Source organism: Gopherus evgoodei, chromosome 6 (genome assembly GCF_007399415.2).
Source record: "Gopherus evgoodei ecotype Sinaloan lineage chromosome 6, rGopEvg1_v1.p, whole genome shotgun sequence".
In the NCBI taxonomy this organism is placed as follows: domain Eukaryota; kingdom Metazoa; phylum Chordata; order Testudines; family Testudinidae; genus Gopherus; species Gopherus evgoodei.
Window position 1 is genome coordinate 134,780,644 of NC_044327.1, and position 15,937 is coordinate 134,796,580.

Consider the following 15,937-nt stretch of genomic DNA (forward strand, 5'->3'; position numbering starts at 1 on the left):
TGGCCTGGGGAGCAGGGGTTCAGAGCCAGTCTGAGCCGGTGGGTGTCGCCTTGGGGTGGAAAGTCAGACACCAGGGCCAGTCGGTTGGCTCTCTCCCTTGGGTGCAGGGTCCCAATGTGGGTGCTGGCCTGAGGGGGTCTCAGGTGGGCGTGGGAGCTCCGTGCAAACGGGGGGAGGGGTGCTGAGTGTGCTGTAGGGCAGGGGACTGTGCTGTCTTGGTATTTCTGCTGCCCTCTGGGAGATGGAGACATGCGACAGAACAACAAAATCTCCTGAGCCCGCAGAGCCAAGCCTCCTGCCCTGGGGCCGGGGTGCCATGCTGCCCTGAGCCCCATCGGCTGCTTTGCTGCAAGCTCAGCAGCCTGGGAAAGCCCCATTTCGAGCTGCTCCACACCTTCCCTTCCTGCTGCTGCTTGAATCTCATCCGAGTGACCTGGGTGCTGGGGAAGGTGCTGGCAGGCAGCCCTGGGGCTAGAATCCCCAGCTAGCCATGGAGCAGGGGCAGCTTGGGCACTGGCTGGGTCCCTATGCCCGCGGGGGCTGCCACATGGGTCCCAGTGCAGCTCAGAGCCAAGGTGGGGGCAGGCAGAGCCAGTGGAAATAGCGTTCTGGGCCCCTCAGCGCTGCCTCCAGAACCCGCCTTTGCTGAGCCACGCAGGCCTGCCTGCCCCTGCCCACGCCCAAGTCAAGCGAAGGGGGCCAGCAGCCGGGAACCAGCTGCCCTGCATGGGCCAGGCACGACTGCTGGTCAGTCCCTCTGCCCCCCTCTCCCGCAGGCGACCCTGCAGCGCGGCCCCGGCGCGAGCAGAACCACGCTGGGTGAACAGAGCCAGGGGCCCTGCCCCAATGAAGCAGGAGCAGGGAGTGTGGGGAGCGCCCCTCTTGGGCTTCCCAGGAATGCTAGCCCAGCCTCCAACCGGCGCAGGTTACCGGCCCACACTGCCTGCTCCCCAGTCTCCAAGAAGGGGCCAATGCTGAATGCTTCAGAGGAGACTGTAGTCCTCTCCCAACCCCCCTGGCTGTGGGGGAATCGCCCTGAGCCCAGCTGGGGGGACAATGGGCCCTGAGACCCTGTTCCCTCTCCAGGTACCCGCAGTGCCCCCAGCCCACCCAGAGCTGTCCCTTGTTGCCCTGAGCGTAGGTGGGGCTGTCAGCCCCTCCTGGGCCATGCCCCACAGAGGGACCCCAACGAGGCCAGGTCTCAAGGTCATTCCTGCCCTCCTGGGGAGTGTGAGCCCAAGGCTCACTGCTGAGCCCCAGGGGCAGTGCCCCTGCAAGGTCCGTCTCACCTTGGCAATGCCCAGACATGGGCTTCTCACACTTCTACCCTCCTGGGCCATCACCCGGAGTCACTTCTGGAGCTTCTCCTGGCCTGAAGTCTGTCCATCTGCCCCAACCAGGGACAGGCACTTCGGCCCTGGGGCAGCATCACTGGCTCCAGGTGCCTACCTCAGCCCTTTCCTCGCCCGGCCTGCATCGGCTGGAATCTGGAGAGCGTCGCGCGGTGACTCGCTCCCAGCCCTTCCTTCCCACGGGACCGTCAGTGCTCCCAGCTCCCTGCTTCCCCAGCTGGACACATCTCATGCTCAGCAGCTCTTCCTGGCTCTCTCTCGCCCTCCCTTCACCCCTGGTCACCCCCCCTGGGCTGCCCCAGCCCTCCCCAGCCTCTGACTGCTGCCTACCCTCCGCGCCCCCAGCACCCTGCACACACGCCAGCCCATGAGCTGGGAGGCCGGGCAGCCACGGGCTCCAGTGGGGAAAAGCGAGGGGTGAAGTGACAGGTGGCAGAGCCGACGGGCAGGGTGCATACCTGGAGCAGAGGGAGCCTGCGAGCTCCTGGGCTCCCTATAACAGAGCAGTGACCGTCCCGCTGCCCTGCTCCTCCTCCCCGGGGCACTCAGTGACAGCGACCCGGCACAGCGCTGCATCCTCCTCCACGAGCCACACAGCAGCTTCCAGGCCACCTCCTCCAGCCGCACTCTCCCCCGGCCAGCGCAGGCAGCAGGGATTCGGGGTAGGCAGCAGGAGGTGTCTTTCCTTCTCCACCTTGTGCCAGCCCGGACGTCTGGCTGCCATGTGCTCCCCCCATGTGCCCCTCACCGAGTATAAGGGAAGCTGCTGCCCTGGCACAGAAACCATCGCTGCGCCGTGCAGGGTGGCCACCAGCAGGGGCAGAGCATACACCCACTGTCAGGGAGGCCTGCCCAGCCGGGGATCTCCTCCAGCCGTGGGCCGTCAGCCGGGGAAGCTGCCCTGACATGATGGGGAGACCCAAGGAGGGAGGGGGAGCTGCACCCAGACCAGTCTGAGCTGCTAGAGGAGATGCCAGCCCCAGGGGCAACCTGACTGCCGTGATTGCCAGCCCCACCCCAGTGTCTGACAGACCCAGCACAGAGACACACAGGGGCAGTTGGCTTCCCTCCTTCCCAGGGGCTTTCCCCCGAGGGGGCGAGATCAGAGCTCCTTCCCTCCCCGCTCCAGGGAGTGCTGCACAGAAAGCCCTGAGGGCCCCATGCAGATGCCAGCTTTGAGCCAACATTTGCACTAGTGACTGGGCCCAGTTACTGGAGTAGGGGCAGGGTGCAAACCCACAGTGAGAACAGGCACCTCTCCGAGGGCAGGAGGGCGGAGCCGGCTGTAATCAGCCCAGCATAGGTCCGGCCGGTCACGTTCCAGGGCAGGCGGGAGAGGAACGGTGAGGGGATCCATCGTGATGAGCACTAGATGTCACGGAATGTGGGGGAGTCCGGCCCTGCACCCCTCTTCCTGGGACTCACAGTGACTCTCGGCCAGCCAGTAAAACAGAAGGTTTATTGGACAACAGGAATGCAGGTTACAGCAGAGCTTGGAGGCACAGTCAGGACCCCTCAATCCAGCCCCTCTGGGGTCCAGGAAGCTTAGCCCCCTGAATTCCAACCACCCAGCCGAAAACCGAAACTGAACTCCCCTCCTCCAGCCGGCTGATTCCGTTGTGCAGCTTCCCGGGCCAAGGTGCTAACCCCCTCCCCCTACCTGGCTCAGGTTACAGGCTTAAAGAACCTGTCCCTCACCTAAAGACATCCCTGGCTCTCCCATCCCCACACAGACAGCCCCTACTCCATCATACTAGACTGCAGGGGACAGACCGATGGAGCCCAGGCAAAGCCCAGCCGGATGGGCTGGAGGGCGCAGGCCCACCGTGGGGGCTGGAGACGAGAGGTCAAACCCCAGGACACCGTCTTCAGAGCAAGGGCTGATGCTGAACTGCAGCAGCCTGGGGTGGATGGTTCCCCCCTGGGGTCCCAGCTCCACGTTACCTCTCGCTGAGGGCTGCGGCCTTCCCTGCTTTCCTTCTCCACACAAAGGCCACAGGCTGAGTTCTCATTAACTCACCAGATGCAGCCTGAGACCTCAGGAGCAACTCAGCCTTAACAACCCAGCCCTGTGCTCACAACCTGACCCTGACAACCCAGCGCTGGGCTCTCCGCCTGACAATAACAACCAGCCCCGTGCTCACAACCCGACCATGACAACCCAGCGCTGGGCTCTCCGCCTGACAATAGCAACCAGCCCCGTGCTCACAACCCGACCATAACAACCCAGCACTGGGCTCTCTGCCTGACAATAACAACCAGCCCTGTGCTCACAACCTGACCCTGACAACCCAGCGCTGGGCTCTCCGCCTGACAATAACAACCAGCCCTGTGCTCACAACCCGACCATAACAACCCAGCACTGGGCTCTCTGCCTGACAATAACAACCAGCCCTGTGCTCACAACCTGACCATGACAACCCAGCGCTGGGCTCTCCGCCTGACAATAACAACCAGCCCCGTGCTCACAACCCACCCATGACAACCCGGCGCAGGGCTCTCCGCCTGACAATAACAACCAGCCCCGTGCTCACAACCCGACCATGACAATCCAGCGCTGGGCTCTCCGCCTGACAATAACAACCAGCCCTGTGCTCACAACCCAACCATGGCAATCCAGCGCTGGGCTCTCCGCCTGACAATAACAACCAGCCCTGTGCTCACAACCCGACCGTGACAACCCAGGGCTGGGGCTCTCCGCCTGACAATAACAACCAGCCCTGTGCTCACAACCCGACCATAACAACCCAGCACTGGGCTCTCTGCCTGACAATAACAACCAGCCCTGTGCTCACAACCTGACCATGACAACCCAGCGCTGGGCTCTCCGCCTGACAATAACAACCAGCCCCATGCTCACAACCCACCCATGACAACCCAGCGCTGGGCTCTCCGCCTGACAATAACAACCAGCCCCGTGCTCACAACCCGACCATGACAATCCAGCGCTGGGCTCTCCGCCTGACAATAACAACCAGTCCTGTGCTCACAACCCAACCATGGCAATCCAGCGCTGGGCTCTCCGCCTGACAATAACAACCAGTCCTGTGCTCACAACCCAACCATGGCAATCCAGCGCTGGGCTCTCCGCCTGACAATAACAACCAGCCCTGTGCTCACAACCCGATCATGACAACCCAGGGCTGGGCTCTCCACCTAACAATAACAACCAGCCCTGTGCTCACAACCCGACCATGACAATCCAGCGCTGGGCTCTCCGCCTGACAATAACAACCAGTCCTGTGCTCACAACCCAACCATGGCAATCCAGCGCTGGGCTCTCCGCCTGACAATAACAACCAGCCCTGTGCTCACAACCCGATCATGACAACCCAGGGCTGGGCTCTCCACCTAACAATAACAACCAGCCCTGTGCTCACAATCCGACCTTAACAACCCAGCCCTGCACTCACAACCTGACCATGGCAACCCAGCGCTGGGCTCTCTGCCTGACAATAACAACCAGTCCTGTGCTCACAACATGACCATGCAGGGCTGGGCTCTCTGCCTGACAGTAACTACCAGTCCTGTGCTCACAACCCGACCATGACAACCCAGTCATAACAACCCAGTGCTGGGCTCTCAGCCTGACAATAAAAACCCAACCCTCTTTCTCACAGCCCTAAGACAGCACACCGACAGGTGCTTAGCGTCAGCAGGATTTCAGCTGGGCTGGGGCGGTGACTGGCCTGGGAAGAGGAGGGGGCCGAGGGTGAATGGATTGTAGCTCGGGGAACAGGGGTGATGCATGGACTTTAATGGTGCAGTGGTCTGGGGCCCAGGACCCATCGATTTGGGTTGAGGGAGTGGGTCAGTGGTTTGTAGTTGTGGGGGAGGGGGGAGATGCCTGGGCGTATGTGGCTGGGGAGCGATAGGGCAGGAGCTGTGCACTTTGCTGGAGAGCGGTGGTGTAAATCCTGGTTAGCACAGCTCCAGTAGGGCCGGCACAGTCAGGCTGAGCAGAGGGACTGGAGCAGGGACTGGCAGGGGGCTGCAGGTCAAGGCTGAGGGGCCCTTGGGAGGTGGGGTTGGGGGGCCCAGGCCTAGGGCGACCAGACATCCTGATAAAATCGGGACCGTCCCGATATCTAGGTATTTGTCCTGCGTCCCGATGAATGTTTTGTTGTTGTTATTGTTTTGCTCTGCTTTTTTATTCTTTGTGCTCTGCCGGTGACATATTCCCCCCCGCCCCCATGTGTCTCGATATTTTCTTCCTCTCCTCTGGTCACCCTACCCAGGCCTGGACTAGCTGCTGATGGAAACGGTGCCAGACCCCAGACCCCCGAACTGTCCTGCCTTCAGCAGCAGAGCACAGGCAGGCAAGACGTCTCAATGCAGCACCCTGCCCCCCGCTCTCGTCTCTAGGCAGCGGGGCATGGCCCCTCCAGATTCCGGACTGGGACTTCAGGACAAGGGCCCAGCCCCACTGACTCCGTGCCAGTGTCAGGGAGCCCTGGCCAGGCTGGGGTAGAGCGTGGGGAGCCCTGGTGGTGCCAAGGAGAGCAGAGTTGGTTGCACCCTGGGGTGGGCTCAGGGCTATCCAGGTGCTGTGCAGATGGACGGGCCAGGGTGGGCCCAAGACACTCACCACCTCGGAGGTGGCCAGGTGCCTGTGCAGATGGGCCAAGTGATGCACACATTCAGGGGCCTGCGGCTAGGTGCAGGGGTGCCAGCCACGCCGATGGCAGCAACCTGCAGGCATTGCTACCAGGGCAGGGGCTGGCGGGGTGTGATGGAGCAGGAAGCAGGGCGGATTTGACCTGGGAATGTTGCAAGGGAGTTACACTGGGGATGGGGGACTTCCCTTGAAGGAAGATCCCTGAGCTGTAACCTGAGCCAGGAGAGGGGTGGGGAAAAGTGACACCCACCCTCTGCCCGGAGACTGGACAAAGGAGAGGAGGAGCTGGGGGAGGGGGAGAGAGCTGCTGGAGGGATTTTGGTTTCAATTGTGTGCTGGGTGGTGGAATGCAGGGAACCCCAAGGCTGGGGTCTAAGCTGCCTGTTCCCCCGCCCCCCCCCAAGGATTTGACTGAGGGGTCCTGGTTGTACCTACAAGCTCTGTTTTAGCCTGCATTCCTGTTGTCCAATAAACCTTTCATTTTACTGGCTGGGTGAGAGTCCTGGTGAATCCCAGGAAGAGGGGGGTGCAGGGCCCTGACTCCCCCGCACTCTGTGACATGGGCTAAGAGTGGGACCTGGCAGGGAGGGCCGCTCTGAAGGTGGCAGGGCCGGGCGCAATTGTTTTACAGGTCAGAACTGGCAGCGGGAAGGTGCTCGACGTGGTGCCAGGGCTGGGTCTGTTACCTTCCACTGGAACAATCCCTCCTCCCTCAGCCCAGCCCCTCACCCCCCCCACACACTGACTGCACCAGCCATTCCCATAGCAATTCCATGCCCTGCAGACCCCCCACCACCACCAGCTCTCACCCCCAGCCCCCGGCACTTTCCTACCATGGACCTTGTCACGTGAGCGCCGATCCCAGCCCCTCTCCATGTCTCAGTTTCCCCCCCCCCAAAGGGGGGCATCTCCATCCTGCCTTGCTCTGTCAGGGGAAGCCAGGTGCAGGCACTGGGCTGGGGGTCTGGGGAAGGGAAAAGGGGCTTTTACTAGGGGGACACAAAGCAGGAGAGACCTGCCTCTCCCAGGAGCTGAGCCCGGGGGGAGCCGAGGGGCGTTTTTAATGCCATCTGCAGTGGAGGCCGCCCAGCGGGGAAATCTCCTGGAGGGGAGCCTGGGCTGAGAGAGCCCCGGGGGGAGGGAGTCTGAGCTGGCCCCTGTCGGGCAGCTGGCTGAGGTGGCAGCTCCTCTCTCCAGCGTGTCTTTGATGGAGCTGCCGGGCCGGGCACTGGGCAGGGCAGGGGTGATGAGACCCACCTGGGGCCACCCCCTGGGGTTTAGGGAACCATGTTCTTCACCCCGGGGAGAGGTGAGGCCTGACGTGCCCGTGCACAGAACCGGCCATACCAGCACTACGCCACCCCCCAGGCACCACCCTTGAACCCCCACCAGTGCCTGAGCCCTGCCCCAGAAGGGGGGTCAGTCCCCACAGCCTCTCTGCCGGGGGGGGGCTCTTATCCCCTAGGAACCAGGCTGTGACTCGCCAGCTTGCCTCGTAGGATCTCAGCCAGCCAGCAGACCATGCTGGCTTCCCACCGCTGCAGGCCTGAGCCCCCCTGCCGCCACTCAGCCCTTCTAGCCATGTGTGGGTCATGCACATGCACCCCGGCGCCACGGGTCAGGGGCTAACGTGCCCTGGCAGGAGGGAGACAAGAGGCAGTGCCGGGGCGGGTGCTGCAGAGGGGAAGGTTCTCTCACCCAGAGCGGATGTGCTGAACACGTGAAGGGAGCGGGGAGAGACGCAGGCCCCGGAGGTTGGCTGGACCCAGCGCCTGGGTGGGTGAGAGCCCGGGAGAATCGTTGCAATGCACGGGGAGTCCAGGGAGCGCCGGGGAGACTGTGACACAGAGAGCGTGGGCTCCAGGGACCGAGCCCAGGGCAGGGTAGCTGCACCAGCTGCCTCTGCCTGCCCCGAGGGCCTGGGCGCTGACCCTGGGGTACGGGGAGCGCAACCTGAGAGAGGGATGCTGCAGCCTGAGGTTCTAGCCATGTTGTTTGGTGTTCCCGTAAAGCCAGGCCCGGGGCCGCGCCAGTCTGTAGTAGTGGCAAGGGGGTGGAGGCCGGGGTGGTGGGAGCCCTGAGCCCTCGGCCAGGCAGGGAGGCACAGAGAGAGCTCACAATGCTCCGAGACCATGAGAGCGTGGAACAGGCCCTGTGCCCCGTGGCAGCTTTGCCAGGAGGGAGGGCTTGGCAAAGGGGTCCCGGGGCTGTGGGAAGAGCCCACACGGGGGGGGCTGATAATAAATACAGGGGAGTCGTCTGTTCTGGCTGGGCAGGGCTGCCGGTGAAGCCGAGACGTTTTGCTGTTGGCTGGAGACAGGGAGCGCCGAGGCTGCCAGCTAAGGAGATTCTCAGCCCAGCCTACGGCAGGCCAGCGTGGGGGGTGAGGAGTGATTGGGAGGCCCAAAGAGGAGATGTTGGTCTCGGCCTCAGCAAAGGAAAATCAATAATTCCTCTGGCAATAGATCAGCGTGGTGCAGCCATGGAGGCAGGCGAGGGACATGGCTCCTTTAGCACCAGCTGCCTGCAGCGGGCAGGAGTCAGACGGGCACTGCCCCTGTGGGACTGGGGCCTGGCACTCTGACTGGTGGTACTGTTACCCTGAGGAGTGCTACTGCACTTGGAGTACCGTTACTTGGGGTATGGACAGGGTTGTTTGGGGTATTGTTACTGGAGCATGGACAGGGTTGTTTGCGGTGCTGTTATTTGCAGTATGGTTACTCCAGACACATTGATATGGGATACTGATACTGTACTTGGAGTACTGTTCTTCAGGTACTCTCACCTCTAGCACCGTTGCTGTTGTAAAGGGCACTGCTACTGGTATTTAGAAGACTGTTACTTGGGTACTGTTCCTGTTGTTGAGGGTACCAGTACTGGTACTCATCTGCTGTTACTTGAGGCACTATTACTGTTATTCAGGGTATTGGTGGTGTTACTCTGAGGGCTGTTTCTCAGGGTACCGGTACTCAGAGGGCTTTTACTTGGGGTATTGGTGGTGTTACTCTGAGGGCTGTTTCTCAGGGTACCGGTACTCAGAGGGCTTTTACTTGGGGTATTGGTGGTGTTACTCTGAGGGCTGTTTCTCAGGGTACCGGTACTCAGAGGGCTTTTACTTGGGGTATTGGTGGTGTTACTCTGAGGGCTGTTTCTCAGGGTACCGGTACTCAGAGAGCTTTTATTTGGGGTATTGGTGGTGTTACTCTGAGGGCTGTTTCTCAGGGTACTGGTGTTCAGAGGGCTGTTACCTGGGATATTGGGGTGTCTGCATCTCTCCAGCACCTGCTGACAGGGCAGCGCAGCATGTGGGGGAGGCGAGGCTGGTGAAAGCAAATTAGCCGAGCATTCCCGGAGGTGGCTGCCCACACAGACACAGACAAGAGACACTGCGTTGCCACTCACACACCCGCCTTGCCTTCCCTCTCAATGCACGCCTCTCTGCAAATCACGTATCAACCCGGTGGGCTGGATTCCAGACGGGGCTGGGGGTGCATGAATACACACCTCTGCGGGTGCATGTGTGTGAATACACACCTATGTGTGTGTGAATACACACCTATGTGTGTGCATGTGTGTGAATACATGGCTCTGTGTGTGAATACACACCTATGTATATGCATGTATACATGCTTCTATGTATGCCTGTGTGTGAATACATGCCTCTGTGTGTGCATGTGTGAATACACACCTATGTGTGTGCGTAAATACACAAATCCCTGTGTGTGCATGTGAATATACACCTCTTTATGTGTATGTGCATGAATATATGCCTCTGTGTGTGTGTGTGTGAATACATGCATCTGTGTGTGCATGAATACACACTTCTGTGTGTGCACACATGTGAATACTCACCTCTGTGTGTGTATGTGTGTGAATGAACATCTTTCTGGGTGCATGTGCATGTGTGGATGCATGAATACATGCCTCTGTGTGAATGTGAATGGGAGGTGTATGAAGACACACCTGGGTGTGTGTTTGTGTGTGCACATGAAAATGCCCCTCTGTGTGTGGGTGTTCAAGAAAACAGCCCTCTGCGTGTGGGTGTGCATGAATATATACCTGTGTGTCTGCCTGAACACACAAGTGGCCATGAACATGTCCTGGTGCATGTGTGTCATTGTAATTCTACTGCAGACATGTCTGTGCGTGTGACTAGAGAGATGCGTGTGAGTGTGTGTATGTGTGGTTTTTTGCCTGGGTGTGTATGATCATGCCTCTGTGCACGTGTGTGCAGTATGTCAGTGTTTGGGGGAGGCTATACGCCTGGCTGAGTGTGTTTGTGCAGAATTATGTCTGGGGATCTGAGCACAATAGAGTGTGTTTACAGGTGTGTGTCTGTGTGCAGTGTGTGGGTGTCTCTGATTGTGTCTACGGCAGACCCTGGTGAGCTCTCACTGACTGGAAGAGCCATTGCCGGGCACCATATTTTACAGCTTAGCGAGCAAGCAAACAAACACAATCAAAGCCGCTCATGTCTGCTCATTTCCTTTGACAAGTGCCGTGTAGCTGTAATTATTTCAGATGATACTTCCTAGCACAGCGGCGAATGCATTGGGGCGTATTTTATACAGCAAGGCAGGCTCAGCTGTGTGTTCTCTCACTACAGCTCCTGCTCCTCAGGACTTTTCCAGCCCGAGAACCATAATAACGACTGTCCAGGCCCTGTGGGACCATTAGCTTATCTAGTCTGACCCTCCTGCAGCTCACAGGCCAGGACATTCCCCTTGTTCCCTCTGCCTTGAGCCCAGGAACGGGTTTGGCTAGTGCACCCTCCGGCTGGATGCGAAGACCCCGAGAGATGGGGAATCTGCCACGTCCCTGGGCAGGTTGTGCCAATGGTTAGTGACCTGCACTGTTCAACATTTGTACCTCCCCTTGTTGGAACTTGTCTGGCTTCAGCTTTTGTTCCGCCCTTGTCTGCTAGACCAAAGAGCCGTTGGTACTGGGCTTTTCTCCCTGGGGAGGTGCGTCAAGCCGCCTCTCAGGCTCTATTGATAAGCTGAGCAGATGGCACTTGTTAGGGCTCTCTCGTTAAGGCATTTTTCACCAGCCCTCAGATCAGTTTGGTGGCTCTTCTCTGCCGTCTGCAATTTTTCAGCATCCTTTTTAAACAGTGGCTGCCAGAATTGGATGCAGTGTCCAGCCCTGGTCCCACCAGTGCTGCATGCAGGGGGAAAATCCCCCCCCCACCCCGTTCTCCTCCCGGCCATACAGCCAGGGATCGCATTCGCCCTTTTGGCCCCAGCCTCACCCTGGAAGCTCGTGTTGGGCTGTTTATCCGCTCTGCCCCAGTCGCTGCTTCCCAAGGCACAGCCCCGCTTCCATGGGTCTGGCCGCATGCCCTGGTCCTACGGGTAGAACTCCGCCTGGCTGTATTAACCCACTTCGCTTTCCACAGGCCCAGCTTACGCAGCGACCCCGATCGCTCAGTGTGGCTGCCCGGCCTCGTCACTGTTTGCCACTCCGCCAGTCTGTGTGCCAGCCGCACGTCTTACCAGCAGAGGGGTTATATTTACTGCCCGATCGGGGCAGGGGGATGTTGAAAAGCATCAGGCCTAGGACCGAGCCCGGCGGCATCCCGCCAGGACCCCATTCGATGAGGATTCCCCCTCCCGTAGCCAGCCCTGAATCGGTTACTGTGGGCGCCGGTGATACTGCGCTCGCTTTTTAATCAGAATATCTGTGTCCTTGAGCTCTTACAGCGCTGCGGCGGGGCGGGCCCGGGCTGCCGGCTCTCAGCACGGCTGTGGCTGCGGATTAGCAGCGTGGGAATTAGGGCGGTTCTGCTCTGTGTTTGTGTGCACATACACACCTCTTCCTGCGGTGCTGGTGGGGGTGCCTGCTGCTGTGTGTGTGTGCGGGAGTGTGTGTGTGTTTACTTGCTCTGTGTGTGTGCTTGTGTGTGGGCAGTGTGTGGATGTGAGGGCAGTGTGTGTGTTTCTCAGTGTGCGTGTGAAGGCCGTGTGTTTCTCAGTGTGTCTGTGTGTGTGTGAGGGCAGTGTGTGTGTGTGTTTCTGTGTGTTTGAGGGCAGTGTGTGTACGCATGAAGGCAGTGTATGTGTTTCTCACTGTGTGTGTGAAGGCAGTGTGTGGATGTGAGGGCAGTGTGTGTGTGTTTCTCAGTGTGTGCGTGGGAGAGCAGTGTGTGTGTTTCTCAATGTGTGTGTGTGTGAAGGCAGTGGGGGGGCAGTGTGTGTGTTTCTCAGAGTGTGTGAATGTGTGAGGACAATGTGTGTGTTTCTCAGTCTGTGTGTTTCTCAGTGTGTGTGTGTGTGTGTGTGTGTGTGTGTGTGAAGGCAGTGGAGGGGAAGTGTGTGTGTTTCTCAGTGTGTGTGTGTGTGTGTGTGTGTGTGTGTGTGAGGGCAGTGTGTGTGGATGTGAGGGCAAAGCGTGTGTTTCTCAGTGTGTGGGGGGTGCAGTGTGTGTGTTTCTCAGTGTGTGGGGTGGGGGCAGTGTGTGTGTTTGTGTGTGTGTGTGAGGGCGCGGGGGGCAGTGTGGGTGTTTTTCAGTGTGTGGGGGGGCAGTCTGGGTGTTTCTCAGTGTGTGTATGTGAAGGCAGAGTGGGTGTGTTTCTCGGTGTGTGTGTTTCTCAGTGTGTTTGGGGGGCAGTGTGTGTGTTTCTCAGAGTGTGTGAATGTGTGAGGGCAATGTGTGTGTTTCTCTGTGTGTGTGTGTGTGTGTGTGTGTGTGTGTGTGTGTGTGAAGGCAGTGGAGGGGCAGTGTGTGTGTTTCTCAGTGTGTGTGTGTGTGTGTGAAGGCAGTGTGTGTGGATGTGAGGGCAAAGCGTGTGTTTCTCAGTGTGGGGGGTGCAGTGTGTGTGTTTCTCAGTGTGTGGGGTGGGGGCAGTGTGTGTGTTTCTCTGTGTGTGTGTGTGAGGGCAGTGTGTGGGGGGGCAATCTGAGTGTTTGTCAGTGTGTGTGTGTGAAGGCAGTGTGGGTGTGTTTCTCGGTGTGTGTGTTTCTCAGTGAGTTTGGGGGGCAGTGTGGGTGTTTGTCAGTGTGTGTGTGTGAAGGCAGTGTGGGTGTGTTTCTCGGTGTGTGTGTTTCTCAGTGAGTTTGGGGGGCAGTGTGGGTGTTTGTCAGTGTGTGTGTGTGAAGGCAGTGTGAGTGTGTTTCTCGGTGTGTGTGTTTCTCAGTGTGTGGGGTGGGGGCAGTGTGTGTGTTTGTGTGTGGGGGGCAGTGTGAGGGGGCAGTGTGGGTGTTTTTCAGTGTGTGTGTGTGTGTGAGGGCAGTGTGTGTGGGGGCAGTCTGGGTGTTTGTCAGTGTGTGTGTGTGAAGGCAGTGTGGGTGTGTTTCTCGGTGTGTGTGTTTCTCAGTGTGTTTGGGGGGCAGTGTGGGTGTTTGTCAGTGTGTGTGTGTGAAGGCAGTGTGGGTGTGTTTCTCGGTGTGTGTGTTTCTCAGTGTGTTTGGGGGGCAGTCTGGGTGTTTGTCAGTGTGTGTGTGTGAAGGCAGTGTGGGTGTGTTTCTCGGTGTGTGTGTTTCTCAGTGTGTTTGGGGGGCAGTGTGGGTGTTTCTCAAAGGAGTGGTGGGAGCCTGAGACCCACATGCGCAGCATGAGCAGTGAGCAGCCCCACTGCACAGGGCCCCACGCCGCCCGCTGGCAGGGCCGGCTTTAGGCCATTCCACCAATTCCCCAGAATCAGGCCCCCCGTCTAAGACGGCCCCGTGCCCAGTGAGAATCTCTTCCCTGGCTAGAGACGCCTTTTTAATTTTTACTCACCTGGCGGCGCTTTGGGTCTTCAGCGGCAATTCAGCAGCGGGTCCTTCAGTGCCATCGAAGACCTGGAGCGAGTGAAGGACCCGCCACCGAAGTGCCGCCGAAGACTCGGAGCACCGCCGGTGAGTACAAGCCCAATGCGCTTTTTACCTTTTTTTTTTTTTTTTTTAATATATAGACATCCCTGCCAGGCCCCGTCGAAACTCTTCAAATTGGGCCCCGCACTTCCTAAAGCCGGCCCTGCCCGCCGGTGCCCCCTTGCCCCAGCTGTGCTCATGTCCTCTCCCGGTGCCATGGTGCCCCCATGGCAGAGTCCACCATGGTCCTGTCGCCCACCCGCATGTCCACGCTGCTGCTTCCCCCAGCCAGCCCACGGCGCTCCCAGCAGCTGCTGTCTGCCAGCCCCGCGCCCTGGGCCTCCTTCCTTGCATGGTTCTCCTGGCGCTGGGCCGATGCTCCCAGCTGGGCCTGCAGCGTCGCTCTCCCAGGGCCTGGGCTCGGCAGCGCCTCCCCCGGCTCTCCTCTCCCTCATCAGTGGGCCATGCCACAGGGAGGGGCGCTGCTTTCCAGGAGGTCTGGGCCCCCTCCGCTCCCTCCGCCCTGCGGGGCACTAGGACTCCGCGGGAATGCTGCAGTGGGGGGGCCCAGGACCTGCACACGACTCCCCCAGCAGAGCATCCGCAAATCACCTACCTGCCAGCCGCGGCCTCGGGAGCCTGGGTTGCCCTGGCAACCGGGGAGGAAATCAATAGATTGATTTCTATTGCAGAGCGCGCAGAGAGATGGGCAGCACTTTGGGGTGCGGGGCCGCCAGCTGGCCCAGCGGGAACACGGGGCTGGGGTGCACACGTGATGTGGGGGCAAGCTGGGGACAAGCAGGGGGTGCCGAGTCGCCCGGGTGACCCCGGGTCCAATAATAGAGAGTGCAATGGGGCACCAAGGGCTGGGATGTGCTGGGGTTTTTTGTCCTCAACTTGAACTGCAAACTCATGGACTCGGGGGCTTGAAAGTTTGTGGGGCGGAGAGGTCTGTGCATGTGCCTGTGTTTGGGTGTTGGTATTGCATGTGACAGAGAGGGCTGTGGGGGTGTGTCACAGAGTCCCCAGGCGATGCTCTGGAACTGCTCCCCACAAAGCCAGGCAGGACTCTGGGGAGCCTCCTCTCCCTCGGAGCAGACTGTCTGCAGGGCAAGAAGCTCACACGGCTTCACCTCCTGAGTCTCTCCTTGGAGCATTCAGCATCCTCTGCCCCTCTGTGCGCTTCCCACAATGAGTCCACCCCAGTGGGGTCCTGGGGAAGCCACCGGGTCCTGCACCCCCACTTCGCAGTCAGACGTGACTCTCAGCCAGCCAGTAAAACAGGTTTATTTGGATGGCAGGAACAGAGTCCAAGACAGATCTTGCAGGCACAGACAGCAGGACCCCCTTTAGTTAGGTCCATTTGGGGGCCCCAGGGAGGCCACAGCCCCATTGGGAAGCCCAAGCCTTGTCGGGGCTCCCCTCCATTTTCCAGCCAGCTCCAAACTGAAACTCCCTACAGCCTCTCACTCAGCCTCCCCCCGGCTGTGGGTGGGAGAGGGAGGGGTGTGTGTGTATGTGTGCGTGTGTCCGTGCATGATGGTGTTTGGGTGAGTGTGTTGCATGTGACGGCGATGTGGGTGGGAGAGGGAGGGGAGGGGTGTGTGTGTGTGCCAGTGTTTGGGTGAGTGTGTTGCACGTGACGGGGCTGTGGGTGGGAGAGGGAGGGGTGTGTGCGTGTGTGTGTGTGTGTGTGCGCCGCTGTTTGGGTGGGTGTGTTGCATTTGACAGGACTGTGGGTAGGAGAGGGAGGGGAGGTGTGTGTGTGTGTGCGCTGGTGTTCACTCCTGGGTCTTTCCTTGGAGCATTCAGCATCCTCTGCCCCTCCATGTGCTTCCCACAGCGAGCCAGCCCCAGCGGGGTCCTGGGGAAGCCACAGGGTCCTGCACCCCCACTTTGCAGTCAGACGTGACTCTCAGCCAGCCAGTAAAACAGAGGTTTATTCGATGACAGGAACAGGGTCTAAAACAGAGCTTGTAGATACAGCGAACAGGACCCCTCGGCCGGGTCCATTCTGGGGGGCAGTGAGCCAGACCCCCACATCTGCACTTCACTCCTTGACCCCAGCCAGCTGCAGACTAACAACCCCCTTCAGCCCCTCCTCTCTGCTCAGCTCCTTTCCCGGGCCAGGAGGTCACCTGATCCCTTTGTCTCCAACACCTTCAGTTGGCACC

General features: G+C 59.6%; 1 protein-coding gene across 2 annotated transcripts in view; it reads left to right on the forward strand.

Moving 5' to 3' along the window:
• The window catches only part of PHF24 (PHD finger protein 24), a 45,684-nt gene that overhangs the window by 526 nt on the left and 29,221 nt on the right, over nucleotides 1-15,937 (forward strand). The gene's annotated exons all lie outside the window — the stretch shown is intronic.